This window comes from Lithobates pipiens, unplaced genomic scaffold, assembly GCF_037356315.1.
Source record: "Lithobates pipiens isolate NorthernLeopardFrog02 unplaced genomic scaffold, aLitPip1_a1.2 Scaffold_28, whole genome shotgun sequence".
Taxonomy (NCBI): Eukaryota; Metazoa; Chordata; class Amphibia; order Anura; family Ranidae; genus Lithobates; species Lithobates pipiens.
The window spans coordinates 119,249,122-119,275,840 of NW_027507789.1; positions in this window are offsets into that span (position 1 = coordinate 119,249,122).

A 26,719-nucleotide genomic window follows, 5' to 3' on the forward strand; every position below is an offset into this window, starting at 1 on the left:
GTACAGCACATCAGGGCACAGCACATCAGGGTACAGAGCCCAGCACATCAAGGTATAGCACATCAGGACACAGCACATGGCACATCAGGGTACAGGACACAACACATCAGGGCACGTCAGGGCACAGTACATCAGGGTACAGGACATAAGGGCACAGGGCACAGCACATCAGGGCACATAGCATATCAGGGCACGGGGCATATCAGGGCACGGGACACATCAGGGCATGGGCACATAGCACATAAGGACACATCAGTGTACATTGGGGCACATCAAAGCACATGGGGCAAATCAGGGTACATTGGGGCACATTGGGGTACATCGCCACAGACCTCCGGGGGAATTCACTGCAGAACAGCTGGGAAACCCTAGTTGAGAAACGATACAATAGGCAAATTAGGCGGTTGCTGAAACTGGTCCACTGAGCCATCAGCCCACCGGGAAACTCCCGGTAGTCCCAATGGCCAGTACATGCCTGTTTATGTCATAGTGTCCCTTTACACATCACAGTACCCCAATTACATTGCAGCCATTGTCACATTACACATTCACATGTAGGTGTTTTGGCGGCCCACATTTGCGCAGGCACAGCAGCCCAGTCATTTGAATGGGCTGCCATGCCTGTGTTTCTAACAGAAAAAAAGGTGCATGCAGCATTTTAGAAATGCAGTGGCCTTGAAATCCATTCTGCTTTTGTACCATGCGACTTACCTGCAGTTCCTGTGCACACAATCATACTATGTTTTTAAAAGCGTGGCCTAAACATCTAAAAATGCAGCAACTTTGCTGGTGTAGGAACTGCAGGTAAGTCGCATGGTGCAAAAGCAGAATGGACAGACAGTGCTGTATTTCATTGCTTGATGGGCATAGGTGTGCGTGGCCTATTAAATGATGCATGCACATTTTTTTTGCTGGAAACGCAGGCATGGCAGCCCATTCAAATGAATGGGCACTGTGCCTGCGCAAATGTGGGCCACCAAAACACATACATGTGAACCAGCCAGGCCCAAAATAAGCCCATCAAGCAGTTAAGATCCCTTTCACACTGAGGTGCTTTTCAGGCGCTATATTGCTAAAAATAGCGCCTGCAAAGCGCCCTGAAACAGCGGCTCCATTCACTCCAATGTGAAAGCCCCGAGGGCTTTTACACTGGAGCGGTGCGCTGGCAGGATGTCAGAAAAAGTCCTGCCAGCAGCTTCTTTAGAGTGCATTAGGAGCGGTGAACTCACTGTAGCTCGCTTTAGGGCACTTTGCGGGAACTTTTAACCCTTTTCCGGCTGCTAGCGGGACTTAAAATCTTGCCACTATCGGCTGAAAATCGCCTCAAAAATGACAGTAAAGTGCTACTAAAAATAGTCACGTATTACCGCCGATGCCTCGGTGCTTTCAGTGTAAAAAAAGCCTAAGGTCCCTTTCACACAGGGGCGGTAGCAGCGTCGGCGGTAAAGCGGCGCTAAAAATATTTTTAGCGTCGCTTTATCGTAGTTTTAGCTGCGGTATTCGGCCGCTAGCAGGCCGGTTTTAACCCCCGCCAGTGGCCAAAAAAGGGTTAAAACTGCCCGCAAAGCGCCAGCGGCGATTTGCTGGTGGTATAGCCATGCTGCCCCATTAATTTCAATCGGTAGGAGTGGTGAATACACCGCTCCTTCACCGCTCCAAAGATGCAGCTAGCAGGACTTTTTTCACAGTCCTGCTAGCGCACCGGTCCAGTGTGAAAGCCCTCTGGCTTTAACACTAGAGTGAAAGGGGCCGGATTTTTTCAGGCGCTATTCAGGTGAAAAATGCCCCAGTGTGAAAGGGGCCTAAGTACAGTATGCCATGTGCTGTAAATCATGCACTGTGTGCCTCACTCAGCCTGGACTGCAGGTCTGCAGCTGCTCAACTTTCTTCTATATAACACACACAGACATCCATGGCATGGGGATAGGGGGAGCGGAAGCCAGGGGAGGAGAAAACACCTTACCTTGTCCTGGGTTGGAAAGCTCAGCTCTGATTCTCAGCCTCAGCTCACACGGCTTACTTCAGGCACCAGGCTTCAGTGCACTCCTCTCCGCGCTGCTGGCTCACTCCTCCTGTCCTCCGATCAGGTACACAGAACTGCAGGCATAGCAAGGGGCGGGGCCAGAGCATCAGTGGAGCTCAAGGCCCCGTCCACCCGCGGCCCGTTCCTCAAAGGAAAAAAATAAGGCACTGTGGGTGCCGTGCACATGATTTGCGGCCAGCTCACTGGGTTAACGGGCAGCTCTGCTTTGGGCCCCAAACAGTGACAGGGCCCTGGGCAGCTGCCCCGCTTGCCCTGCGCTAAAGACAGCCCTGGTTATAATGTATACAATTTTTAATTGCATACCATACAAAAAGAGACTTCCATATATTATCTTTATATTTCTTACCATCCCTTCCCACCATCCCTCCCTCCCATTCCCCTCCCACCCTGCCCCCCTTGGTTTGTTTTATTCGATATCCCTTTCATTCCTAGCTCATGGTCCTCTGCCCTCCATCATCTTCTCCGGATATTTATCTGAGGACTTCAATTTTTCCCAGCTTTCCCATGTGCTGACATAATTTTCATATTGACCTTTGTCTCTGCTGCCCAGGGATTCCATTTTATTGTAATACTCTATTTGTTCAAACCATTCTCTTATTCCTGTTTTTTCACTATTTAACCAGTTTTTTGGGATCAATCTCTTCGCTGCATTCAGAAGTTTTGGGATAATTTGTTTCTTTGGCATTTTGGAGTCATGAAACAGGCAAACCTGTATATTATTTTCTATTTTCTCATCTGTTATCTCCTTTATTAGGTTCACTAATTCTTGCCAGTACTCCGTTATTTTCGGGCATTTCCACCATATGTGTACTATTGATGTCATTTGTTTACAGTTTCTCCAGCATAATGGTCCCTCTACTTGAAATTTATAAGTTCTCCCTGGGGTCAGATACCATTTTGCTAAAAGTTTGTAGTTCATTTCTATGGTATTCATATCCCACGCATTGTTATATCCAGCTCCTATCATTTTCTCCACTTGATGGTCATCTAGTTTTAAGTCCATGTATTTTTCCCATTGTTCGATATATGGAGGTCTTCCGTGTCCTTCTAAGCCCTTGTACACACGGTCGGACATTCCGACAACAAAATCCGTCAGATTTTGTCCGAAACTGGTGTTGTATACACACGGTCGGACAAAGTTGTCGGAAAATCCGATCGTTCGTAACTTGATCTGAGCATGCGTGGCACTTTGTTCGATTGGAATTCTCTACATTTTGTCGGAAAATTTTATAGCCCAGCTCTAAAACGTTGTCGGTCGTCGGATATTCAGACGGAAACAGTCCGATGGAGCCTACACGTCAACATGGTCCGATCGGACATTTTCCATCGGAATGTCCGACCGTGTGTACAAGGGCTAAGTCTGTCAGTATTCCGTAAATTTGTGATATTTCATTTTTCAGTGGTGTTTGTGTAAAGCAGAGTTTTTCCAAGAAGTTCAAGTCTCATCCATCCTGAATTGGATGTGGGAGTGTTTTTTCTAAATGTTTTAACTGGAAAAAATTTGATTCACTTATCTTCCTTAGACTCCATTATTTCTTGTTGAGTTTTCATCTTTCCCTTTGTGATAATATCTCTCAATTGTGGATTTCTAATTTCATGTTCAGTAAAAATTTCTTCCCCTGGTAGAAAAAAATGTGTTCCCATGAGGGCCATTAAAGCTGAGTTATATTCCCATTTGTTTTCTCAGTAGACTGTATCTCAAATTTTAAAAACATTTCTAGTCAAATCATGTGTTTCTGGAGCTAATACCCTAAACTTACGTGGTATCCATATATTTTTGTGCAATGTGGTTCTACTTATATTTTCTATTTATGGCCATTTCTTTTCACTATTTTGGTTTGTCCACTCCACCATACGTGCCAATACTACCGCTTTGTAATACCTTTTTATGTCTGGAGTTGCTAATCCCCCGTATTGCCTCTTCCTGGTGATACAGTAAGTGCAGATTTTATTCTTGATTTTTTTATTTTGCCAAATATATTTTATCATCATTTTTCTTACTATCTTGAAAAAACTCTGCAGAATCCCTATTGGTAACATTTAGAATTTGTACATTATTTTTGGAAGTATAATAATTTTAAACATGTTTATTCTTCCAATCCACGATATTGGTTGTGTAGCCCATATTTTTTCACTTCTTTAATTACATTTGGGAGAGCCACCCTTGGGTTTGTTACATACATTAAAACATCATCTGCGTATGCTGCGATTTTATGTTCTTTTTCTCCCACCCTCACCCATCCCACTTCCTGATTATTCCAAAGTGTCGCCAGGAAAGGTTCCATTGACAGCACATATAGGAGAGGTGAGAGCGGGCATCCCTGGCATGTTCCATTGTACATCTCAAACATGGGTGACAATCTCCCATTAACCTTCACTATTGCTGTTGGACCATTATACAAATTTTTAATCCACTTCATATATTTTGGTCCAATTTCTAGATGTTGCAATGTATCCATCATGAACCCCCAGTCTACCCTATCAAATGCTTTTTTTGCATCTATAGACAAGAGTAGAGCTGGGAGTTCACTGGACTTTCCTTTACATAGCATCAATAATGTTTTTATACTGTTGTTCCTTCCTTCTCTGCCTGGAACAAATCCCGTCTGACCTGCATTTATCCAATATGGTATTCGTTTTTTTTAATCTAGTAGTTAAGACCTTTACAAACATTTTTATGTCAGCATTTAGTAGGGCAATAGGCCTATAGCTCGAACAGTTGGTTTTGTCTTTTCCCTCTTTAGGTAAAATTGTGCTATGTGCTAATAATAGTTCTCTTCTTACCTCTCCTATATTATTCAGGTATTCATGTATCCTTGGGATCAGGTGTTCAGAGATTTTTTTTATAATATTTAATCGTAAAGCCATCTGGCCCTGGGCTTTTTCCAGATGGAGTTTCTTTCATAGCTAACTTAATCTCATCTTGTGTTATAATTTTTTCTAGTTCTCCCAATTGCTCAGGTTGGATTTTTGGTAATTTGGCTTCTTTTAAATAGTCTTGTATCTTCCTTTTTCTCATTTGTTCTTCTTGTTGTGACCCTGATTTTTTTTATTGAATATAATACACTGTAATATTTTTGAAAAGCTATTGCAATTTCTGATGTCTTATTTACTTATTTCTCCTTTCCTGTTTTTAATCTTCTCTATATAATTTATAGACTTTTTTTTCCTTACTAAATGTATAAGATATTTTCCTGGTTTATTACCTCATTTGTATCTCTCATGAGCTACTCTATTCAATTCCTGACTTTCTTCTTGTTCCATCAGGGTCTATAATTGTTCTCTTTTTATAATTAAACTCCGGTACTTTTCTTTTTCCCTTGTTTTTTGTGTCTTTGTTCCAATTCATGCAGTTCTTTTGTAATTCTCATCAAATTTTTCCTTCTTTCCTGTTGTTTTCCTGCCCCAATGGATATCAGTTTACCTCTGATGACGGTTTTATGAGACTCCCAGATAGTTGCTTTTGAGAGTTCTGGTGTGTCATTTTCTTCAAAATATTTTTCAATCTCTTCCTTTATTGTTATTTCAACTTTGTTATCTTCCAATAGAGCTTCATTTATTCTCCATGTACCTTTTCCCATGGGTTCCCCATATAGTTTCATTCTCAAGGACACTTGGGCATGGTCTGAGGCGGTTGTTATTCCTGTTTTTGTTTCTATTATTTCCTCCAAAGTTCTGTGTTCGACCATAATATAATCCAGTCAGTAATATGTTCCGTGTACTGCAGAATAAAATGTGTAATCTTTTGTGCTCAGGTGTTGAATTTGCCACAGGTCCACTAATTGGTGTTCATATAATTTATTTTTTATTTTTCGGAGTTGCCTTATTTCTCTATCAATTGCATCTGGGGTGCTATCTAATTTATGATCCATAGAAAAGTTGAAGTCCCCTGCTAATATCAACTTACCCTGCCTAAATTCCATCAGCTCCTTCAATATTCCCACCAGGTATTTTTGTTTTTTTTTATTGGGGCAGTATACATTAGCAAGCGTATATTTTATATTCTGAATAGACCCAAGTAAAAAGAGGAAACGTCCCTCTGGGTCAACTTTTCTTTTCTCTATTACAAAACAATTTTTTTTCCCGAAGCATATAGCCACTCCTTTTGCCCTTCTAGTTGGCGAATCTCTGTAAAACCATGTTGGTATACTTCTTGAGTACAATTTGACTCTTGAGTCTTGGGTAATGTGTGTCTCCTGAAGGAATATAATTTTGGCAATACTCCTTTCTAATTATCATAGAATTATGTGACTCTTCCCGGGTGAACTTAGTCCCTGCACGTTGTAGGTCAGAATTTTTATGTCATTCTTATCCTCCATTCCCCTCTAATCCCCGTGTGTCCCCTTGGGCAAGCCCCCCCATCTCCCAATAGGGGGTACGAGCAGGGGCCTCCTGAGGCGACACACAGGGGCATCTTTAATCCATGCCGGGCAGAAAAGTCAGTGGATTTTTTTTAAAACAAACCTCTTCCCTCCCATTCCTTTACCCCCCTTTCCCTCCCCTCTCCTGTCCCCTCCCCCCACCCCCCCAATGTTGTTGTTTTGACCTCATGGTCTTTAGAGCAGGTTAATACTTTAGGGGCACCTCTTTGTCCCCCCTGCTCTTCCTTACCAAAGGTGGAATTCTATTTAGCGCGCTAGGCCCGTTCTATTGATACCAAGATGGAAGGCCACTATGCACTCCGTACATCCCCATCTTCTCTCCCTGCCTGTTCCATTCTCATGCCCCCCTCCCCGCCCAACCCCCCATCTCCCCCTCCCCCACCTCATTTTTAACCTTCAAGATCTATTTTTTTTTTATCCTATGGGTCTAATTTCTTGAGACCAATTGCCATTGTGCTTCTTTTTGTATCCTTGTTGATTCTTGTCTGTGATTTAAGTCCCTGGGGTTTTCTGGTATTGGAATTTCTAATCTTTTACAAAAGTCAGATATTTCTTCCATAAATCTTAGTCTGGCAGATCGTCCATTTTTCCTAGCTATCAGACTTGCAGGAAAACCCCAGTTATATTGAATTTTCTGTTCTTGCAAAGTTTTCAGTAGAGGTTTCAGCATTCTTCTTCTTCTCAGGGTTTCTTGTGATAGGTCTTGGAAGAGTTGTATCGTTTTTTCCCCAAGCTTGATTGGTGTTTTTTTCTTCATATTTCTCCAGATTTTATATTTTTTCTTCCCAGTTTTTAAATCGGACAATTATATCTCTTGGGATTTCCGTTAGGAAATTGTACTCTTTCCATTTTTATTACATTTGTTTCTTCTTTTCCCAATATGGGATTAAAAATCTTCTTTATTAGGTGTGGTAAATTTTCTTCTTGAGTAGATTCAGGGAGACTGCGGATAATCAGATTTTTCCTTAGAGCCCTGTTTTCTTGGTCTTCTATTCTATAGGCTTGTTCCTGTTGTTACTTTTGTAATATATTTATTTCTCCATTCAGCTCTTTTATCATTCTTACATGGGACTCTACTTTTATCTCCACCTCTTCAATTCTTGAGAGCATATGACCCAAGTCATTATGAATTGTTGCCATTTCTGCCTTTAAAGAATTTTCCAGCGCTGCAAACATTTTTTTCCATATCGCTTTTTGTTGGTAACTGATCAGCCTGTTGTTCCTCCGGCCTTCTAATACCCCCCTCCGCAACAACCTCGATATCTTGTTCTATTCTGTGTTCTAGGAGTAAACTAGTTTCCACTGTTGTTTTATTCTGACCCCCTTTCTCTTTCTTCTCCTTCTTTTCCTTATGCCCCGTACACACGAGCGGACTTTTCGACATCCAAACTCCGACGGACTGAGTCCGGCGGACTATCCGATCGTGTGTGGGCTGCAACGGACTTTAGCGAAGCTAAAGTCTGACGGACTTTAGAAATGAAGCATGCTTTAAATTTTCCCGACGGAACTCCGCCGGACCCGGTCCCCTTTGAAAAATCCGCTCGTGTGTGTGCTACTCCGACGGACTAAAACCGACGCTAGGGCAGCTATTGGCTACTGTCTAGGAACTTCCTACGTCGAATCCAGTCGTACGTCATCACGTTCGACTCCGTCGGAGTTTGGTGTGATGGTGTGTGGTCAAGTCCGTTCGGTCGAAAAGTCCGCCAGAACTCCGTCGGAACTCCGGCGGAACTCCGGCGGAACTCCTTTGGAGGTCTGTCAGACTTAATCCCTCTCGTGTGTACGGGGCATTAGATTCCATTTGTCGCCCTTTTACAGTCTGTTGCCTTTCTCCCTCTCCGTGTATTAAATACTTATTCATAGGGCCAGGGCTTAAGCTAGACCGCAGTGATTTAGCAACTGTTCTGCCACCTCTTGCTGTTTTACCCCGCATTGATGAAGAATTCTAATGTGATCTATAATTTTAACAATGACCTTTGAGGGGACAGCCACTTCATATGTTGTAACATGGAATATATGAGTCCAATATGTGCACATTCATCTTTGTCCGCAAATATGTTTCCATGGGCATCTTTACATATATTCAGTTTTCCTTTTTTTTTTCCTTATCCCCTCCCCCTTAATTCCCAAGGCATACAGTCAGTTTACAGTCAGTTTAATAGATCCAATTTTCTATTAATTTATCCAGACATTTATCGGTGACACCAACATTTTTTTCCTTACCACATTTACATACAGAGATGTATCTCAAATATTCCTTTATGATCGCTTTTTCTTTTCTTTTCCTTTCCTTCCAGTTAGGACGTTAGGTCCTGCAGATTTTCCTTTCTCTTTTCTTTCCTTATCACTCTCCTTATTCCCTTTTTTTTTTTCACTCAAACGTATTCCTCCACTGAATATCGCAGTCAGTTTTATTTATTTATTTATTTATACTCAGCACTTTGCAGTCTCTTTCACTCTTCTTTTTTTTTCTCTTTCCTTAAGAAAAGAGAAAAATATATTGAGAACCGAAAGGTCTACTTATCTCTGGACCCAGGGTGAGGTGGGGGGCCGTCTCTCTTCCTCGCTCCTGCCGATCAAGCTCAGCTCTGTTCGGGACTACTCGTTCCCTTCCATACCTCCAAAAGCCGGCCCTCCGACAGTCTCTCCCTGCCCCCCTCCCTGCGGCCACACACGGCGCGCCGCTCCAGCAACACACCACCCAGCACACCGCAGCACCAAGCCGGACAGCGAGACACCCCCAGCTCCCCCCATCCCCCACGGGCGCCCGGGCCCCCAGCCACGCAAACCCACAGTTCCACCCGCTCCCCCGTCCCAAGAGGAGGGGGGAACCAATGACTGGCGAGACGGTAGAGGCACGGGGGAGGGAGGATAGGGGGGCGCCAGCATCAACAGCAGCTTTCTCCTTCCATCTCCCTACAGGCAGGGAGAGAGCTCAAGGGATCCTCGCAGTGTGCAGCCCAGTAGCGCCATTTTTAGACTCCTCCCTCTCTGGAAACAGGAGAAGCAGTTAACCCCTTCTTAAGTAGGGATTAGCCGAACGCCCCCCGGTTCGGTTCGCACCAGAACCTGCGAACGGACCAAAAATGTGTGCAAACTTTAGAACCCCATTAAAGTCTATGGGACTCGAACGTTCAAAATCAAAAGTGGTAATTTTAAAGGCTAATATGCAAGTTATTGTCCTAAAAAGGGTATGGGGACCCGGCTCCTGCCCCAGGGGACATGTATCAATGCAAAAGAAAGTTTTAAAAACGGCAGTTTTTTCGGGACCACTGATTTTAATGACACTTAAAGTGAAGATAAAAGTGAAATATTCCTTTAAATATCATGCCTGGGGGGTGTCTATAGTATGCCTCTGTCATGGCCGTCCTGGTGATCCGATCGCACATGGGAGATCTGCCCGCAGGATTCCTTTGCTGAGAACTTTTCGGTATCCTTGGGTGCGCATTAACGTGAACGGACGCACGCGGGTGCGCGTTGGTACGAACGGGCGCACGCGGGTGCGCGACGGTACGAACGGGCGCACGCGGTTGCGTGACGGTGCGAACGGGCGCACGTGGGTGCGCGGGGTCACGAACGGGCGCACGGTTACCCGCGGGGGCACGCAGACTCGCCGTACGACCGTTTTGGCGCCCTAAGGGCTACTTAAGGACTCTGCCTCTGTTCCTCCTTGCTGTCCAGTCTACAGCGTGTCCGGTGATTCTGCTATCTGCTGCTTCTGATTCTTGTTACCCGGCCTGTTCCTGACTACGTTTGCTTGCTGCCTGCCACCGACCTCCTGCCTGTCTGACTACGTTCCCGTCTCTCCCTGTGTACTGCTGTTGCCCGCCTGTTACCGACCCGGCTTGTACCCGACTCTGCTGATTGCCTGCTGACACCAGCTGACTGCCACCTGTTGTTCCGGTCTGATAGCCAGTGCCTGCTGCCGTCTGCCACCAGCTGTTCCAGTCTACCACCTGTGCCTGCCGTGGTCCATGTTTCTACCTGCCTGCCGGGTGTCTTCCATCCAGTACCTCTGTGGATCCCTTGCTGCTGCCGGTCCAGATCTGCCTTACACCAGCCAGGCACTTGTGCCCTCTGAACTCTTGAATTCCTGTTTCCACCTTCAGGGGTTCTCGAGCCAGAGGCTTACGAGAAGCCGCTCCCTGCATTCTGGGCTCTCATACCAGGTACGTGACAGCCTCTGAACTGGCACATGTTTCTCGTGTTTAGAACAGTCCCTGCACAAAATGACATTTCTAAAAATTCTAAAAAAACTGCTTTAATGTAATGTCTGGTTCTGGCAATATGGATGAAAATCATTGAGAAAAATGGCATGGGTAGCCCTCCCTGCCCATTACCAGCCCCTTTGGGTCTTGTACGGCTATTAAGGAGAACCCCTACCCAAATTAAAAAAAGGAAAGGCGTTGGGCCCCCAGGCCCTATATACTCAGAGCAGCAGTATACAGGCGGTGCAAACAAGACAGGGACTGTGTAGGCTTGTTGTTAAGTAGAATCTGTTTGTAATTTTGAACTGGTACATTTTTTAAGTGTAGCTCCAGTCAAAAAATCTATTTTTATCTTTTTGGAAAACATAGGGAAGGGTTATCACCCCTGTAATTTTTTTTTCAGTCTGTGCACCTCTTCAGAAGATTTCACCTCACTTTCTGTCCCAATGACCAATGTTTTTTTTAAATTTGGGGGTTTTAGTAAAACAAAGATTGAGATAAAGCATCAGTGGAGAGGAGACACGTTTTCCCATATCAACTCTTACAGGAGAGAATTTCCCTTCCTAGGGGTAGATTTCATCTCACTTCCTGTTGTCTCCTTCCATTTCCAAGTAGGAGACATTTGTAAGCTGGATGTTTGAAAGTATGCTCTGCAGAAATTTGGGCCTAAGGTGTTGGTGTTGCCATCAAGTTAACACTGTAAGCCAGGGATGCCCAGCCAGTGGCCCAGGGCCACATGTGGCCTGCGGAGCCCTCTGATGTGGCCCGCAACCTCCTTCTGTAGGATGGCAGATTGGCAAGCCCAGATCACGGGTTGCAGACCCACCATCCCAGAGCATCTGTGTTGTTAATGAAGCCAGTAAAGCAAGCAGCTGTGGAGCAGAGCTGTATAAGCTGATGCTTCCTGTATAGCGCCGTCTCTTGCCACAGGCGGAGTAATACTGAATGCACTCTGCTGGGGACTGCAACAGCAGGCGATACCTAAATGGAAGACTGTTATTAAAGGTCAGTTTATTACTAAAATTGCAGTTTATGTATGGGCATATCTGTGCAGTGGTTACTGGGCTGCTTTCAAACTGATCCAGAGGTGTAGTACACCTTCAGGTTAACTGGATTGAGGCATAGACTTCTGTTATTACCTGTGGGTTTGATGTGCTTTCAGAAAGTGCCACCACACCTGCAGGATATAATAGAAGTCTATGGCAAAGTGTAGCTAACCCGCAGGAAAGACACAGGTTCACTGTGCTGCATTAGCATGAAAGGCCCCAATCAGACCCTCCATTCCAACCCAATCAGACCCTCCATTCACCTCTATGAAACAGCAGATGCAAACAGATTTGTGTCCTTTTACACCCGCCTACCTCCAATCTGATTTGCTAAAAAAAAAAAAACTGGGAGGATCGGAGGACCCATAGAGTAGAGTGTCTGTGTCCGCTCTGCACAGACCTGTCTCTGCTCATTGTGGCCCGCGACCGGTTAACAAGGCGCATAAGTGGCCCTTCAAAAGGTTTGGCACCCCTGCTGTTAGCCCTCAAAGTGACTCTTGGTGGGCACTGGAGCGCTTGCTGTGAACTATTATATCAAGAATTGTTGTTGAGCAGTGGTAGAAAAATTGGGCCCTTGGTGGTGGTGATGGTGCTGGTGCCACAAAACTGTAAGTCCTCACAGTTACTCTCGGTGGGCACTGGAACAGGCCCTGCTGTGGAATATTATATCAATAATTGTAATTACATGAACCTGTTAAACAAGGGCTTAAACATTGCCTTAGGCACTGGTGCCACAACACTGCAACACCTAACAGAAACTCTAGTTGGAGAGCAGGAATGAGCTCTGCTGCAAAGTATTGTATCAAAAATTGTAATTGCATGCCCCTGTTAAACATGGGTAGAAAAATTGGGCCTTAGGCACTGGAGCTGGTGCCACAACACTTCAACCCCTCACAGATACTCTAGTTGGAGCACAGGAATGAGCCCTGCTGCAAAGTATTGCATCAAAAATTGTAATTACACTCCCTTGTTAAACAGGGGCAGAAAGACTGGGCCTTAGGCACTGGTGCCACAACACTGCAACACCTCACAGAAACTCTAGTTGGAGTGCAGGAATGAGCCCTTCTGCAAAGTATTGTATCACAAATTTTAATTACATGCCCCTGTTAAACGGACAGAAAAATTGCGTCTTAGGCACTGGTGACACAACACTGCAACACCTCATAGAAACTCTAGTTGGAGAGCAGGAATGAGCCCTGCTGCAAAGTATTGCATCAAAAATTGTAATTACACGCCCCTTTTAAACAGGGGCTGAAAAATTGGGCCTTAGGCACTGGTGCTGGCGCCACGACACTGCAAACCCTCACAGATACGCTAGTTGGAGCGCAGGAATGGGCCCTGCTGCAAAGTATTGCATCAAAAATTGTAATTACACACCCCTGTTAAACAGGGGCTGAAAATTGTGTTTTAGCCACTGGTGCTGGTGCCACAACACTGCAACCACTCACAAATAATTGTAGTTGAGCGCAACAACGCACCCTCCTGCACAATATTGCATCAAAATTGTAATTACACGCCCCTGTTAAACAGGGGCTGAAAAATTGGGCCTTAGGCACTGGTGCTGGTGCCACGACACTGAAACCCCTCACAGATACTCTCGTTTGAGCGCAGGAATGAGCCCTGCTGCAAAGTATTGCATCAAAAATTGTAATTACATGCCCCTGTTAAAAAGGGGCTGAAAAATTGGGCCTTAGCCACTGGTGGTGGCGCCAAGAACCAAAAATGTTCTTCCAAGCTATCAGCAGGATCATTGAGGAGGAAGAGGATAGTCAGTCAGCATAACAGGATAGTCACTCCTGCATAGGCAGTCTTGAAGGGATGCGACATTTCAAAATAAATTATTCGGTTACATCAGCTTCAGGTGCTTGGTAGCTGGTGGTGATCCAAGACTGATTCATCTTTATGAAGGTCAGTCGATCAACCGAGCCGGTGGACAGGTACAAACTGTGATCGGTTACAAAGCCTCCAGCAGCACTGAATGTGCGTTCCAAAAGAACGCTGGATGCAGGACAGGCCAGTAGCTCAATTGCATACTGTGCAAGCTCTGGCCAGTGATCCATCCTCAAGACCCAGTAGCCCAGAGTATTTTTGGTGGGAAAGGTGTCCAAGTCTGATCTTGCCCCCTAGGTATTCCTGCACCATGTAAATCAGATGCTGGTGATGGTTGCTGGAACCGATCATGCCTTGGGGCTGCGGACTAAAAAATTGTCTGAATGCATCGGTCTGACAAGAAGCCTCAGCAACACATTGTCCAGAACCAGGAATTTGTAAACTCCCAGTCTCTGGGAACGTGTTGCACAGACCTTTCTGCAAGGCCTCCCGAAGATGTCTCATCCTCTGCTCCCTCTGCGATGGCAAGATAAGGTCCGCAACCTTACCCTTATTCCGTGGATCAAGGAGAGTTGCCAGCCAATGATGATCCCTCTCCTTGATCCACTGAATACGAGGATCCTTCCGCAGGCTTTGCAGGATCAGGGAGGCCATCCAGTGTAGGTTAGCTGAGGCATTCAGTCCGGAGTCCTCTTGGTCAATAAGGATGACATGATCCACAGCCACCTCCTCCCAGCCACGTACAAGTCCACAGGTTTCTTGGGACTGTAAATCATCCCTAAAAGGCTGCTGCTGATGCTGAGTGCCAGGCTTCACCTCCATGCTCACACAATCCACCTCCTTGTCCTCTTCCTGTGTGATCGGCAGGCCAGTAGCAACACTGTCTGGATAAAGGGGGCCTTGAGAGGCAAGGAAGTCCTCCTCTTCCTGCCTCTGTTCTTCCTCAAGTGCCCTGTCCATTATTCCACACAGCGTGTGCTCCAACAGGTGGACAAGAGGTACAGTGTCACTCATGCATGCACTGTCACTGCTCACCATCCTCATGGCCTCCTCAAATGATGACAGGACAGTGCATGCATCCCTGATCATGGCCCACTGGCGTGGGGAGAAAAAAACTAGCTCCCCTGACCCTCTCCTGGTGCCGTAGTCACACAGGTACTCATTGATGGCCCTCTGCTGCATGTGCAGCTGCTGCAGCATGGCCAACATTGAGTTCCACCTGGTGGGCATGTCACAAATTAGGTGGTTCTTGGGGCGGTTCAATTCCTTTTGGAGGTCAGCCAACCAAGCACTGGCATTATATGACTGGTGGAAATGCACAATACTTTCCTGGCCTGTCTCAGGACATCCTGTCAGCCTGGGTACCTGCCCAAGAACCTCTGCACCACCAAGTTAAGGACGTGAGCCACATAGGGCACATGGGTCAGTTGTCCCTGTCGAAGGGCGGAGAGGAAGTTGGTGCCATTGTCACAAACCACCATTCCTGGCTTAAGCTGGCGTGGCATCAACCACCTCTCAGCCTGCCCCTGCAGAGCTGACAAAATATCTGCCCCAGTTTGGCTCCTGTCCCCAAGCACACCAGCGCAAGCACGGCATGGCATCTTTTTGCCTGCGTACTTGCGTAGCCCCTTGAGCGCCTACAGAGCACCGCTGGTTCCGAGAATAATGCACAGGAAGAGTTCATGGAGGAAGAAGAAGAGGTGAAGGAGAGAGGTGTGTCACAATCACCAGTAGTAGCATTTTGGAGGCGTGGTGGCGGAACAACCTACAACACTACTGCACCTTGTCCTGCATCCTTCCCAGCTGCCAAAAGAGTCACCCAATGTGCTGTGAAAGATAGGTAACGTCCCTGTCCATGCCTGCTGAACCATGAGTCAGCGGTAATATGCATCTTACTGCTGACCGCCCTGTCCAGCGAGGCATGGACATTGCCTTCCGCATGCTGGTAGAGAGCCGGAATCGCCTTCCGTGAGAAAAAGTGGCGTTTGGGAACCTGCCACTGAGGAATCGCACATTTTTCAAACTCACGGAAGGGGGCTGAGTCTACCAACTGAAAAGGCAGCAGTTGAAGTGCTAGCAATTTAGCCAAGCTAGCATTCAACCGCTGGGCATGTGGATGGCTGGGAGTGAACTTCTTTCGACGATGCAGCAGCTGGGGCAGGGAAATTTGCCTGATACAATCGGACGTCAGTGTACCGCTAGCAGATTGCCCGCAAGAACTTGGCTGTGACACATCTAAGTGTACACCTTCATTCCTCTCAGTGCAGGTTTCGGAGAGGACTGAAGGTATGGTGGGGTTGAAGATCCCAGCTGATGAGGAGCAAGGAGAGGTCCTCTTTGTTCTTTGGTGTGGGTCTCTAAGGTACGCTTGCCAACGAACTGCATTGTAGATCAACATATGTCTGGTCAAGCATGTGGTGCCCAACCGGCTGATGTTTTAGCCACGCGAGATACGCTTGCAAATAGCAGTGGTGCGATCTGATGCACTCGTCTCAAAAAAGGCCCACACCAAAGAACTTTTGGAATAACGTGCCGAGGCAGCACCCTGCACAGGCAGAGCTGTGTGGTGTGATTCAGTCGGTGTGCTGCCCTTAAGCTGGCCCCTGGAGGTCATTCTGCCTCGTTGGAGATGTGCCTCCTCCTCCTCTCGCCTATCAGGCACCCACGTGGAGTCAGTGACCTCATCATCCCCTGGGCTGGGTATCATCATCAGAGCCTTTAAAACGCTGGGCATCCTCCTGGAGCATGTACCCAACACTGTGCTCAAACAGTTTGGGGGACTCCTCGGGAGGACATGGTGGGTCTAAGGAAGGAGTGACTGATGCCATTGAGACGAGGGAAGAGGCTGCATTGGCAGCTGCTTTGCCAGTACCCTGAGCCTGGGTGAGGGAGGATGAGGTGGGCTTGGTCATCCACTCTACCAAGTCTTCGGCATGTCGCGGCTCAACATGTCCAGCTGCCAAAAATAAGGGCAAGCGTGTCCCATGGCCACATGCTGATGAGGATGCACCGCGTCCACGACCAGCACTTTTGTCTGTAGACATTTTATTGGCTCGTGACTGTCTGCCTCTCTTTGTTGGCCTTCCAGACATACTAATGGCCTGAAGAGAGACGAGAACACCAGCAATCGGGGTAGCTTTAGGTGCACACTGTACAGATGACACAGTACACTGACTGTAATTACTGCAGCTGCCTGCCTGTGGTGTAGGATCAGGAGAGCACCAGCAATTAGGGTAGCTTTAGGTGCACACTGTGCAGATGACACAGTACACCGACTGTCATTACTGCAGCTGCCTGCCTGTGGTATAGGATCTGAAGAACACCAGCAATTGGGGTAGCTTTAGGTGCACACTGTGCAGATGACACAATACACCGACTGTAATTACTGGAGCTGCCTGTGGTATAGGATAAGCAGAACACCAGCAATTGGGATAGCTTTAGGTGCACACTGTGCAGATGACACAATACACCAGCTGTAAATACTGAAGCTGCCTGCCTGTTGTATAGGATCTGAAAAACACCAGCAATTGGGCTAGCTTTAGGTGCACACTGTGTAGATGACACAATACACCAACTGTAATTACTGGAGCTGCCTGCGTTGCAGGATCAGCAGAACACCAGCAATTGGGGTAGCTTTAGGTGCACACTGTGCAGATGACACAGTACACCGACTGTAATTACTGCAGCAGCCTGCCTATGGTATAGAATCTGAAGAACACCAGCAATTGGGGCAGCTTCAGGTGTACACTGTGCAGATGGCACAATACACCGACTGTAACTGCTGCAGCTGTCTGTGGTATAGGACCAGAACAACACCAGCAATTGCGGTAGCTTCAGGTGTACACTGTGCAGGTGGCACAATATACCGACTGTAAAGGCTGAAGCTGCCTGTGGTATAGGACCAGAACAACACCAGCAATTGGGGTAGCTTCAGGTGTACACTGTGCAGGTGGCACAATACACCGACTGTAACTGCTGCAGCTGCCTGAGGTATAGGACCAGAACAACACCAGCAATTGGGGTAGCTTCAGGTGTACACTGTGCAGGTGGCAAAATACACCGACTGTAACTGCTGCAGCTGCCTGTGGTATAGGACCAGAACAACACCAGCAATTGGGGTAGCTTTAGGTGCACACTGTGCAGATGACACAATACACCAACTGTAATTACTGGAGCTGCCTGCGGTATAGGATCAGCAGAACACTAGCAATTGGGGTAGCTTTAGGAGCACACTGTGCAGATGACACAACACACCAACTGTAATTGCTGGAGCTGCCTGCAGTATAGGATCAGCAGAACACCAGCAATTGGGGTAGCTTTAGGTGCAGACTGTGCAGATGACACAATACACCAACTGTAATTACTGGAGCTCTCTGCGGTATAGGATCAGCAGAACACCAGCAATTGGGGTAGCCTTAGGTGCACACTGTGCAGATGACACAGGACACAGGCTCTAATTACTGCAGCTGCCTGCCTGTGGTATAGGATCTGAAGAACACCAGCAATTTGGGTAGCTTCAGGTGTACACTGTGCAGGGGGCAGAATATACCGACTGTAACTGCTGCAGCTGCCTGTGGTATAGAACCAGAACAACACCAGCAATTGGGGTAGCTTCAGGTGTACACTGTGCAAGTGGCACAATACACCGACTGTAACTGCTGCAGCTGCCTGTGGTATAGGGCCAGAATAACACCAGCAATTGGGTAGCTTCAGGTGTACACTGTGCAGGTGGCACAATACACCGACTGTAACTGCTGCAGCTGCCTGTGGTATAGGGCCAGAATAACACCAGCAATTGGGGTAGCTTCAGGTGTACACTGTGCAGGTGGCACAATACACCGACTGTAACTGATGCAGCTGCCTGTGCTATAGGGCCACAACAACACCAGCAATTGGGGTAGCTTCAGGTGTACACTGTGCAGGTGGCACAATACACCGACTGTTACTGCTGCAGATGGCTGTGGTATTGGACCAGAACAACACCAGCAATTGGGGTAGCTTCAGGTGTACACTGTGCAGGTGGCACAATACACCAACTGTAACTGCTGCAGCTGCCTGTGGTATAGGACCAGAACAACACCAGCAATTGGGGTAGCTTCAGGTATGCACTGTGCAGGGGGCACAATACACCGACTGTAATTACAATAGCTTCAAAGGAAATTAAGACACTATCTCTCCGTCTATCTCTCTCTATGAGCTGGAACACACTACGCAAGGCCGCCGCACAGGCAGCCTTATATAGTGTGGGGCGTGTACTAAACTCCCTGAGCCATAATTGGAAACAGGCATCCTGCCTGTGGCCAATTATGTCTCTCTTTGCTGGCGGCGCTGTGATTGGCCAAGCATGCAGGTCATAGTGCATGCTTGGCCAATCATCAGCCAGCAATGCACTGTGATGCTGCAGTGCATTATGGGCCATGAGCGCCACTCGAATTTGGCACGAACAGTCCTTAATGTTCTGGTTTCCCCGAATGGGGGAACAGCCGGTGTTCGAGTCAAACATTCAGCTCATCCCTATTCTTAAGCCAGGGGTTGATAAATTTGCTTTGAATTTAGGAGCCAGTTAAAAAAGCTAGGAGCCAGTTTTTTTTTTGTTTTTTTTTAGAGTGGTATGGATTGTCAGCTCCTGGGGTAAGGCCACTCATTTTCACCCCCTATCCCTAACTCACAATGGAGCACCCAGTCAATAACTCCATTGAAACGCTGTTACATCAGGGTTATGGGCTGACCAGAATGAGTAAGGCTGGCAACAGATGGAACTGGCTGGCACTGGCAGGTGGCACTGGTTGCCACTGGCAGGCACGTGGAACTGCCAGATGGCATTGGCAGGTGACACTGGCATTGGCAAGTGACACTGGTTTTCATTGGCAGGTGACACTGGTTTGGAACTGTCAGGTGGCACTATTGGCATTGGCAGGTGGCACTGGTTTGGAAGTGGCAGGTGGCACTGATTGGCAGGTGGCACTGGTTTGGAAGTGACAGGTGGTCCTGGTTGGTGATGGCAGGTGGCCCTGGTTGGCGGTGACACTAGTTGTCACTGGCAGATGGCACTGATTGGCGGTGGCACTGGTTGGTGTTGGCAGGTGGCACTGGTTGGCGGTGGCACTAGTTGGGCTTTGATTGGTGGTGGCACTGGCAGGTGGCACTGATTGGCGGTGGCACTGATTGGTAGTGGCAGGTGGCACTGGTTGGCAGTGGCACTGGTTGGCACTGGCAGGTGACACTGATTGGCGGTGGCAGGTGGCACTGGCTGGCACTGGCAGGCAGCACTGGTTGCCACTGGCAGGCACGTGGAACTGCCAGATGGCATTGGCAGGTGACACTGGTTGGCATTGGCAGGTGACACTGGTTTGGAACTGGCAGGTGGCACTATTGGCACTGGCAGGTGGCCCTGATTGGCAGGTGGCACTGGTTTGGAAGTGGCAGGTGGCCCTGGTTGGCGGTGGCACTAGTCATTGGCAGATGGCACTGATTGGCGGTGGCACTGGTTGGTGTTGGCAGGTGGCACTGGTTGGCAGTGGCACTAGTTGGCACTGATTGGCGGTGGCACTGGCAGGTGGCACTGATTGGCGGTGGCACTGGCAGGTGGCACTGATTGGTAGTGGCAGGTGGCACTGATTGGCAGTGGCACTGGTTGGCACTGGCAGGTGGCACTGATTGGCGGTGGCAGGTGGCACTGGCTGGCACTGGCAGGCGGCACTGGTTGCCACTGGCAGGCACGTGGAACTGCCAGATGGCATTGGCAGGTGACACTGGCATTGGCAAGTGACACTGGTTTGCATTGGCAGGTGACACTGGTTTGGAACTGGCAGGTGGCACTATTGGCATTGGCAGGTGGCACTGGTTTGGAAGTGGCAGGTGGCCCTAGTCACTGGCAGATGGCACTGATTGGCGGTGGCACTGTTTGGTGTTGGCAGGTGGCACTGGTTGGCGGTGGCACTAGTTGGCACTGATTGGCGGTGGCACTGGCAGGTGGCACTGATTGGTGGTGGCAGGTGGCACTGATTGGCGGTGGCACTGATTGGTGGTGGCAGGTGGCACTGGTAGGTGGTGGCAGGTTGCACTGATTGGTGGTGGCAGGTGACACTGGTTGGCACTGGCAGGTGGCACTGATTGGCGGTGGCAGGTGGCACTGATTGGCGGTGACACTCGGCACTGGCAGGTGGCACTGATTGGCACTGGCAGGTGGCACTGGTTGGCACTGGCAGGTGGTACTGGTAGGTGGCACTGATTGGAGGTGGCACTGGTTGGTGGCAGGTGGCACTGGTTGGTGGTTGCAGGTGGTATTGATTGGCGGTGGCACTGGTTGGCACTAGCAGGTGGCACTGATTGGTGGTGGCACTGGCAGGTGGCACTGATTAGCGGTGGCAGGTGGCACTGGAAGATGGCACTGGCAGGTTTCACACGGAGCACTCTGTTACTGAAATGTAACAGAGGCGCTGTCAGAATTGAGCTTAATGTCGGAATGGGCGGGACCCGGCTGGGGTGTGAAACTAACAGAGAGGCGGATATGTCAGATTTGAGCTTGATGTCGGGGTGGGCGGGACCCAGCCGGGGTGAGCGGGGCCCGGCCGGGTGGGCGGGACTCAGCAGCTATCAAACTCCAGCCAACGATTGGGCTGCTTAAGAAAAGGGGCGGGGCCACATACACGTAGCGGCCCGCCTAGATCCCATTGGCTGGTGTTTGATAGCTGATGGGTCCCGCCCACCCCGGCCGGGTCCGCCCACCCCGAAAATCAAGCTGAAATCTGACAGATTCTCCTCTCTCCCTTGCTTGTCAGTTTCACACACATAGCGCGGTACCGCTGAGTGTGGAGGAGGGAGGAGGACGGCAGTCAGTGTTAATGCTGCTGCATGTCTGGGGCATCAATTGTGAGTGGGCTGGTGGCAGCTTTGGCGACCTGGCGCCTGGGGTTTGTTAAGCCCTGTCTTAAGCTATGAAGGGTCTTGGAGTAATTTTCCATACCCAAATATGTCAAACTGCAAATGAAAATCTGCATAGGAAGAGTCATGGAGAGAGCATTTATGTCAGCGAGGGATTGCATTTTCTCCATTGGTACATTTTACAGCAGCCATTTCAGTGCTGCCTTCCTCTGTCAGTAGTATGGGCTGCCTACGGATCAGAACGTTTTTTGTGTCTGCACAAATTAGCAAGAACTGGAGTTTTGGACACCAGTGTGCCTCTTTTGTGGTGTGCCTCTCAGCCTAGGAGATGGAATAATTCTGCCAGTCTGCCTCCAATCTGGAGTGGAATGCAGATGCTCTGACTGACTTAAATGTAAGGCAGGGGCGTGATCTGACACATGGAGAGGTGAGACGTGCTTGCACACAGCTCCTGGCTCCCTCTGCTCCACAGACCTCATAACGGCCAGTAAACCAGCTGAAAAAGGACAAATGGGGAAAGACAAGCCCAAAGCATCAAAGGGCAGCAGCAGACACCGTCCAGGGGGCGATTTGGACGATTATTTTTGACGTTTTAGATCTACTTCACAGCGCGGCCGGAATCCAGGATGGCGCCGGCTCTGCCGTCCCCAGCATGCTCTGAATCAGCTCTGCACACTCAGCTGAGCTGACACAGCCAATTCTCACTCCCTGAGGACCCTGATTTTACACCCAGGCTCACCAGAAGCCAATCTAATGCCTCCCTGGAATCAGAGAAGCCCAGATTAGATCCCTCCACAGTTACATGAGGTCCCTGCCCACTCAAGCAGACTTTGAGCACTGTGTGCATAGGATTGAGAAAACGTATAAGAAAGATATATCTGACCTAAAGAAGGACATGGGGGCACGCTTTGAGAATATAGAGGGCATTGCAGACGGCCTGCGTGACTCTGTGCAGGCGCATGACAGAATCCTTAACACCCACGCGGTCAAGCAGCTTTCTTATCAACAGGACGATCTCGAAAATTGCAGTCGTCGCAATAACATACGCATACGGGGGATCACCGAATCAGTAGACCCCAAAAATTTACCTGCGGCTGTGTCAGCCATTTTCAATCAATTGCTTCAATGCCCTAAAGATGACCCAATTTAATTGGATTGAGTGCACCACACCTCAGGCCCTCGCACCCCTGATCCCTCCTTTGTGTGTAATACGTTATGCCGGATCCACTTTTACAAGATAAAGGAGAACATTATGAGGGCTGCCAATACACAGCACACAATCCTTTTTAACCACTTGCCTACTGGGCACTTAAACACCCCTCCTGCCCAGACCAATTTTCAGCTTTCGTTGCTCTCACACTTTGAATGACAATTACTCAGTCATGCAGCACTGTACCCAAATGAATTTTTGGTCCTTTTTTTCTCACAAATAGAGCTTTATTTTGGTGGTATTTGATCACCTTGGGGTTTTTTATTTTTTGCGCTATAAATTAAAAAATAATTTTTCTTTGTTTCTGTGATAAAATTATGCAAATTATTAATTTTTGTTCATAAATTTTGGCCATAATTTATACTGCTACATATCTTTGGTAAAAATAACCCAAATTAGTGGATATTATTTGGTCTTTGTGAAAGTTATAGAGTCTACAAGCTGTGGTGCGAATCATCCAAAATTTATCACATCTGATGTACTGGTGGCCTATCTCATTTCTTGCGACCAGAACAAGCCAGGAAAGTACAGATACCCCCCAAATAACCCCTTTTAGGAAAGTAGACATTCCAAGGTGTTTAGTAAGAGGCATAGTGAAGTTTTTGGTGTTGTCATTTTTTTCCCACAATTCTTTGCAAAATGAAGATTTTTTTGTTTTTTATTTTTTTCCCACAAAATTGTCATTGTAATAGGTTATTTCTCTCACATGACATGTGTATACCACAAGTGACACCCCAATTTAAATTCTGCTACTCCTCCTGAGTATTACGATACCACATGTGTGGGACTTTTTCACAGCCTGGCCACTTAGAGACGCCCAACAGGCAGCGAGCGCCATCACGTGTTCTAGGAGCATAAATTACACATCTAAATTGTTGACTACCTATTACACTTTTGAAGGCCCTGGAGCACCAGGACAATGACACGTGACACTGATGTGGCACTGATGGCAGATGGCACTGATACATGGCATTAATGGCACGTGACACTGACAACAGATGGCACTAATACGTGGCACCTATTGACACTTGACACCGATGACAGATGGAACTAATCTGTGGCACTAATGACACGTGACACTGATGTGGCACTGATGACAGATGCACTAATACGTGGCACTGATGACAGATGGCACTAATACGTGGCACTGATGACACGTGACACTAACAGGTGGCACTGATGACATGTGACACTGACAGGTGGCACTGGGGATACATGGCACTGGGGACACGTGGCACTAGGGACGGGTGGCACTGGGGACAGGTGGCACGGATAGGTGGCAATGTTGACAGGTGGTACTGGGAACAGATGACACTGTTAGTTGGCACTGGGGACAGGTGGCATATGGCACTGACAGGTGTCACTGGGGACAGATGGCACTGATAGGTGGCATTGGGGACAGGTTGCACTGGGGACAGATGGCACTGATAGGTGTTACAGGGGACAGATGGCACTGATAGGTGGCACAGGGGACAGATGGCACTGATAGGTGGCAATGTGTGTGTGTGTTTCACTGTGTGTGTGTGTGTTTTACTGTGTGTGTGTGTTTTACTGTGTGTGTGTGTGTGTGTGTGTGTACACTCACTGTCAGTCGCTGCAGCTGCAGCACGGAAGCTCTCCCTCCTCACACGCTGTCTCTGTGTGAGGAGGGGAGCCGGCAATGAGAGATGATCTCATATGTTTACATATGAGATCACCTCTCATTGGATAGCCCGATCGAGTGCTAAATGGCCACTGTGATTGGCCATTTAGCACGATCTGTGATTGGCTGTGTCCGAGGGACACGGCCAACACAGAACTTCCCCGATATGCGCCTGCGGCGGCGTGCATTAGGGAAGTAAACAGGAGGACGTCCAGGGACGGCCTCCCGGCAGTAAGCGTCCGCTCTGTAGCCATCTTTTGGCTATAGGGCGGGCGCGAAGCGGTTAATGACACACCTGTTAAGCTCCTTCCTGATCTCTCCGGCCAAACATTGGCAATGAGGAAAGCTTTGAAGCCACTTACGCAACTCCTGCAATCAAAGCAGATAAAATACCAATGGCGATTCCCATTCCACCTTCGAGTACATCATGAAGATAAAACCGCCATATTTTGTACAATGGGAGACCTACCCTCCTTCCGCACGCTGGAGCTTCCTCAGGTCGCCTTGCCAGATTGTCCATTCTCACCGTCCATTGTGGGGGAATGCCCTTTACCCCACAATGGCAGAAACAGGGCTGCAAACGTAGTTCCAGATCCTCCCAGCAACAGGATCCCAACGATTGAACTGCGTCAGAAGGCTATTTTCCCTTATGTTTTTTCTCTCTACCAGGGACTCCCCCTGAGCCTGTGAGGTTCTGACTAATTAAAATGATCTCCTTCTCTTTTTTTTCCCCTTTTTTACAGACGGATTGTGACTTCATAATTCCCTATGTTTAACGTTCATGTGTTTAACCACTTAAGCCCCGGACCAATTGTCAGCCTAAGGACCAGAGGTCTTTTTACAATTTCGCACTGCACTGCCTTAACTGGTAATTGCGCGGTCATGCAATGTTGTACCCAAACGAAATTTGCGTCCTTTTCTTCCCACAAATAGAGCTTTCTTTTGATGGTATTTGATTGCCTCTGCGATTTTTATTTTTTACGATATAAAAGGAAAAAGACTGAAAATTTTAAAAAAAAAGATATTTTCTACTTTTTCTTATAAGAGAAATTGAATAAACTAAATTTTAGTCATACATTTAGGCCAAAATGTATTCAGCCACATGTCTTTAGTAAAAAAAAATGCCAATAAGCGTATATTTATTGGTTTGCGCAAAAGTTATAGCGTCTACAAACTTGAGGTGCTAAAATGGCAGGGCAGTACAAACCCCCCCCAAATAACCCCATTTTGGAAAGTAGACACCCCAAGAAAATTGCTGAGTGGCATGTTGAGCCCATTGAATATTTTATTTTTTGTCCCAAGTGATTGAATAATGACAAAAAAAAGTTTACAAAAAGTTGTCACTAAATGATATATTGCTCACACATGCCATAGTTATATGTGGAATTGCACCCCAAAATATATTCTGCTGCTTCTCCTGAGTACGGGGATACCACATATGTGGGACTTTTTGGGAGTCTAGCCGCGTATGGCACCCCGAAAACCAATCACCGCCTTCAGGATTTCTAAGGGTACAAATTTTTGATTTCACTCCTCACTACCTATCACAGTTTCGAAGGCCATAAAATGCCAAAATAGCACAAACCCTCCCCCCCCCCCAAATGACCCCATTTTGGAAAGTAGACACACCAAGGAAATTGCTGAGGGGCATGTTGAGTCCATTGAATATTTTTTTTTTGTCCCAAGTGATTGAATTATGACACAAAAAAAAAAAGTTTACAAAAAGTTGTCACTAAATGATATATTGCTCACACATGCCATAGTTATATATGGAATTGCACCCCAAAATATCAATCGGGGAGTGATTTGTGTGCCTATGTGTACCTACATGTCAGTGTACTGATTGGTGCACTGACTATGTGTTCTCCTCGCAGTCCAGTCAAAAAGACCGCCCCGAGGAGAGTGACATCACTTCCTCCCTGCCTGTGTTTACACTACACAGGCAGGGGAAGCTTCTCATTCGCCAGGAGCGATCGAGAGGGGATGGCCAGAAACCAACGGCCATTCCCTCATCCCGGATCGCTCCTAAAGCGAAACGGACCGCCGCAGCCAGCGGGAGGGGGTCCGATCGGACCCCCCACCCGCTGGAAGGCAAGCACGTAGCGGTACGTGCTTGTGCATGTCTGTGCCATTGTGCCGACGTAGATTTACATGCGGCGGTTCTTAAGTGGTTAAAAATGTAAACGCCAAAATCTCAAAACGAGTGGTTAAAGCAATTGTATATGAGAGCTGCAAGGGGAAGCAGAATGTGACACAGCCAATAGAAAGTGTCGAGTAGTGAGAGAGAAAACAGGCAAATAGTTGAGGCACTGGAGGAAGAAGAATGGAATTCTAAGAAGCAAGGGGAAAATAGTGTGAATAAGGCAGAAAGGCTTAGCTGTTAGCACTTCTGCCTGACTGAACTAGGGGCATAGGATCAACTCCCAACCATGAAAATACCAGCATGGAGTTTACTTGTTCTCATCATACTTGC